Source organism: Mirounga angustirostris, unplaced genomic scaffold, assembly GCF_029215605.1.
Source record: "Mirounga angustirostris isolate CCGP_5_RB_7025 unplaced genomic scaffold, mMirAng1.0.hap1 SCAF_1, whole genome shotgun sequence".
NCBI lineage: Eukaryota > Metazoa > Chordata > Mammalia > Carnivora > Phocidae > Mirounga > Mirounga angustirostris.
The window spans coordinates 106,860,996-106,865,924 of NW_026991709.1; the positions used below are offsets into that span (position 1 = coordinate 106,860,996).

The 4,929-nt window shown below is 39.6% G+C and overlaps 1 long non-coding RNA gene across 1 annotated transcript; it reads left to right on the top strand.

The window, feature by feature from the left end:
* Positions 1-2,511: 2,511 nt before the first annotated feature.
* LOC123834629 (uncharacterized) lies at positions 2,512-4,929 on the top strand. The gene is made up of 2 exons (XR_006788474.2): positions 2,512-2,937; positions 4,738-4,929. It is a non-coding gene; the product is annotated as an uncharacterized LOC123834629 (long non-coding RNA).

A 4,929-nucleotide genomic window follows, 5' to 3' on the forward strand; every position in this document is an offset into this window, starting at 1 on the left:
CTACTTGGGTGTCAGAGAGAACTCTGGGTTGAAGTTTCAGAAATAACTTCTGTTTCTTACACTCTCTAACTGGGTGTTTCAACCCTTTTCTCTGGGGCTATTTCTGGCTCTTCCAGATTTCACTTGTGTCTCTCAAAACCAATGGCGGGGGGAACAAATATTAAAAACAAATTGCACAGATGCTGACATTTAAGGGAATGAAATGCACTTTGAAAGATCTGAATAGGAATTAAATATGTAAATGTATAAATGGAGAATCATGTATTTATCAGAATTACGAGGTATAACAAATTCATTATTAATATTTGGAGCAAGGTAGGTGGCCTATGTCTCCCGTCCTGATGAAATCTGGTATGTTTCCAAATTGCGTTGGTCATCATTGTTTTGGCATCTTTTACCATCTTTGCTTTGGGAAAGGCTTTGGGTCACAAAAAAGATAGTGATTGCTTACAACCAAATCAATTTGGGAAATTCTCAGTTAAGTTGATTTCTTCATTTCTTGGAGACTTTTACAGGAAAACGCACTATGAGTCTTCAAGAAAGGGTTATCATAATGGGACTTAGCTAATTATCTGATTGCAAAATCTTTTTTTGTGTGTGCATCATTCATTAGTATGTGTTAGAAAGAGGGATTTCTGGATCAGTTTTGGAAATGCTGACCTTTTGTTTTTGATTATCATAGTTTAGAAAGTTTTTCTAACTTTGTAAAATGAATTGGGAACTTTAGATTTTCTTCCCCAATGCTTTGAAAGTCACTACAAAGACGCAATGATTTGTGCCTCTTTTAATTTCTTCTCGTGTAAGATGGGCCAGACAACAAAAATCATCCCACATGTGAAGATCCATGAGAATTCGTTTTTGAGCAATACAACTTTCTTAAGCAACGTAACTTTTTCTGTGTTGGACTTCCTAACCGGCAAATGAGCAATTCAAGGGATGTGAGGAGATCAAAGATTAATGATGGTGTGACTAAATTGGACTTTCTGGAACCACCCTTATTCCTCATGAAGACATGCTGAACTTTAGTGACCTCAGCAGTGCATGTGAAGACAGGGGTCTGTGAGGTTGGAGAGCCAAGCCTGGCAGCTGACTGCCTGTTATCACCTCTTACGCTGGGGGAGTGTAGGTGGGTGTCTATCAGTTCTCAGGGACCTATACTAAAAAAAAAAAAAATGCATTTTATTTTATTTAAACTATATTACTCAAACCCATCTTCTGGGTTCCAGATTAAAAAAAAAAATTAGTACCACTTCACACCACTGAGGTACCTAACATTTACAAAGCATTTTATACATAACCTAGTTTTTAATTTCTTACTGTGCTATTGTGCGTACTCAAGGTTTTTGTTTTTGTTTTATTTATTCATGAGAGTCAGAGAGAGAGAGAGAGAGAGAGAGAGAGGCAGAGGGAGAAGCAGGCTCCCCGCCTAGCAGGGAGCCCGATGCGGGGCTCGATCCCAGGACCCTGGGATCATGACCTGAGCCGAAGGCAGACGCTTAACCATCTGAGCCACCCAGGCACCCCATCGTACTCAAGGTTTTAATAAAACAGGCTTGGCCATGGTTTACTACAATATGGTTATTGATCTATATTTGTGTTTTTTTACTCACTTTTGGGTAAGTTTTGAAAATCCAGGCAGTTGAAATACATATTAGATGGAGCCACTCCTGCTCAGGGTGCTATGTCCGCAAACGGATCTTTCGTATTTCTGTAAATGTCCCACTTCACCAGAAACAAAATGTATCCAGTCGGCCAATCCCCAGATACTGATTTCCTCATTCCTTGATCTTTCTAAATGACGTCAGAGATGCAGCACCAGCAAATCGTGCCCCGTTGCCCATCGCTACTTCTAATGCCCTATAAAGTTCCCTCTTGCCCAAAATCCCCCAGGAAGACGCTTCCACTGTTAGTGAGACATTGCACTCCCCCAATCCATGGATTGTTTTTCCTCGCAAAAAGGACATCAAACTTGTTACTAAGTTGTTTTAGTTTTGTCATTTGACCTTGCTTTGCAAAAATTATGTATCTCACCATCTTTTTAAAATCCTACTTCTCGGGGCGCCTGGGTGGCTCAGTCGTTAAGCGTCTGCCTTCGGCTCAGGTCATGATCCCAGAGTCCTGGGATCGAGTCCCACATTGGGCTCCCTGCTCGGTGGGGAGTCTGCTTCTCCCTCTGCCTGCCACTCCACCTGCTTGTGTTCCTGCTCTCACTATCTCTCTCTCTGTCAAATAAATAAATAAAATCTTAAAAAAAAAAATCCTACTTCTCAACAGACTACGAGCAACAGAAGTCATGTGTTTTCCATCCCTCGCACTCCCAGTTACCAGCACAGTGTTGCACAAGGTAGACATTCACACAATGTGGTGAGATCATGTCTGCAGACCAGTGTTGTCGTTCTTTAAAGCAGCATCCTGCACATGTTCGTGTGATATTGTGATAGAATGAGAAACGTATATTTGGTCTTCTCTGGTTCCCGGCACAGGGCTCCTAAAATTCCTGGCATGGGATGAGGGGAGCATCTTCTGTTGCTCATAACAAGCCTCTTTCGATTCTGCCAGAGTTCATGCTAATGAGGTGACTATTGGAGGAAGGGGGCTGGTTGCCAGAGGGACCAACCCAGTGATTAGAGATTTGGAACTTTCAGCTCAACCCTCTGATCTCAGGGAAGGGAGAAGGGATGAAGATTGAGTTAATCACCAATGGCCAATGCTTTTATCAATCATTCCTGCATAATGAAGTAATGAAACCTCCATAAAAATCCTAAAAGATGGAGTTCAGACTGCTTCTGGGATGGTGAATTCATCAATATGCTGAGAGAACGGGGCATCCAGAGAGGCACGGAAGCTCTGTGCTCCTCCCCTCCCCCTTACTTTGCCCTGTGCATTTCTTACATCTGGCTGTTCCTGAATTATATGCTTTAGAAGAAACCAGTCACAGTGAGTAAACTATTTTCCTGAATTTTTTGAGCCATTCTAAGTAATTATCAAACCTGAGGAGGGGGTCATGAGAACCCTCCATTTATAGCCAACAGGTCAGAAGTACAGGAAGCCTGGACTTGAAATTGGTGTGTGAAGTAGGGGCAGTTTTGTGGGACTAAACTCTTAACTTGTGGGTGTACACTAATTTCAGGTAGTGTCAGCATTGAATCGTAGGACACAAGGGTTGGAGAATTGGTTGGTGGTGTGGGAAACCAACCCCCCCCCCCCCACATTTAGGGTCAAAAGTATTCTGTGAGTAGAAACAGATCATAGTGCTAGCTGGTAACAGCTATCATTTATTGAGTGTTAGATATTTTGCCAATGCTCACCGCATTTTGTTTCTGATTCCAATCGTCTTTTAAGATAATATTCTTGGTACCATTTTACCAGTGAGAAAATTAAGACAATTACTCAGCAAAGTTTATATTTTAAATAAGCAGAGTTTTCAGTTCTTCCTAACTCCCAATTCCTATCTACCCCTACTCAACACTGGGCTACTATTACATACCTCTATAACCATATAAAATCTACTTAGGCCAATTTATTCAATGAGTATATACTGGTCCCAATATTCTGCAGGATGCTGTGTGTGAGAACATACAGAAGGAAAATAATAATGGAGGAGAAAACACTTATTTGATTCTCAAAAAGTAGATATTTTTATTGTCTTCCTCTGTGAGACACAGTGAGGCACAGGATTGCTATGTGATTTGTCCAAGGTCACACAGCTAAGTGTCAGAGCCATCCCTGAAACACAGGACATCTGACCTCAAAGCTGAACTGCTTCTTCTAAGTATACCAACCCTTATATCAATATGTTTTTAGTCTAATTTGAAAACAAAACAGATATACATGGTACAGCTATAGAACTATGATTTCATAGCATCCATACAAATTTGAAAGAACATGCTATGACCTTCACATTCAAGATAGAAAAATATTTTCATGGATCTCACATGCAATTTTCATGAGCTGCAATATGATTCAATACCTAAGAAAGATCAATTACTTGATTTAACTACAGATTTTTGTTCGGTGAGTTTTTTATGTCATCTTTCGATTGAAATTCTCTAAAAGAAACTCCCACCATGACAATTTCTGCCATTAATATTCTCAAAAAGACAAGGACCAAGAAGATCACATATGAGCCTCTGAATAGAATATAATATCTTTGGTGAAATGCAGTTGGCTCATTTAGACATAGTTCTGCTCAAAATAACCTAGATGGGCTGGATGGAATTTATTGCATTACTAATGTTCTAAAGGCAGATTTCCCAGCAATAACTCACCCATAAACCTCTACTTTAACAAAAGGCTACTTGATAGCATAGAATAAACTGGAATGCTTTTTATAGCCAGGGATTTCCAAACCATAAATACTCCCATCTCTGTAAGCAAATGGGTCAGAAATATTTATGAGACACCCTGCATTTTTATCACTTCTGCAATGGAATACAACAAAATTTCATCATGACCACATTCTATCTCTACCCTTACTCTATTCTGGTGATGAACTCCTTGGCATATCATAAGCAATCCATTAGTGAGAGGAACTTTGGCATTCAAAAAGGAATGAAGGGAAAAATAGAAAAGTTGTTGAAACTGGTTATTTTCGAGCAATATGCTATCAATTGCTACACTAAGTCTACTAGTTAATTTCACAACAATGCCAGAGTAGGCAGGCAGTAGGGAAGATAGCTGCCTGATAATTTAATTGACCTGCTAATGGTATTAATCATTTATTTTTCTTTCTTATAGAAACAAACATTCACTTGGGCCTAGAAAATTCCAAAGTGCCAGCATTTGCGACATGGTGCAAGACTCATCATATTCAACTTAGCCTTTTTTTTTCCTAAGAAAGAAGCATATGGAAGTAACTGCTTTAAAAATATCTCTTTAAAGCTGTCAGAGATCAAATTAAACATTAAAACCTTATGCTGTTGATCAGCA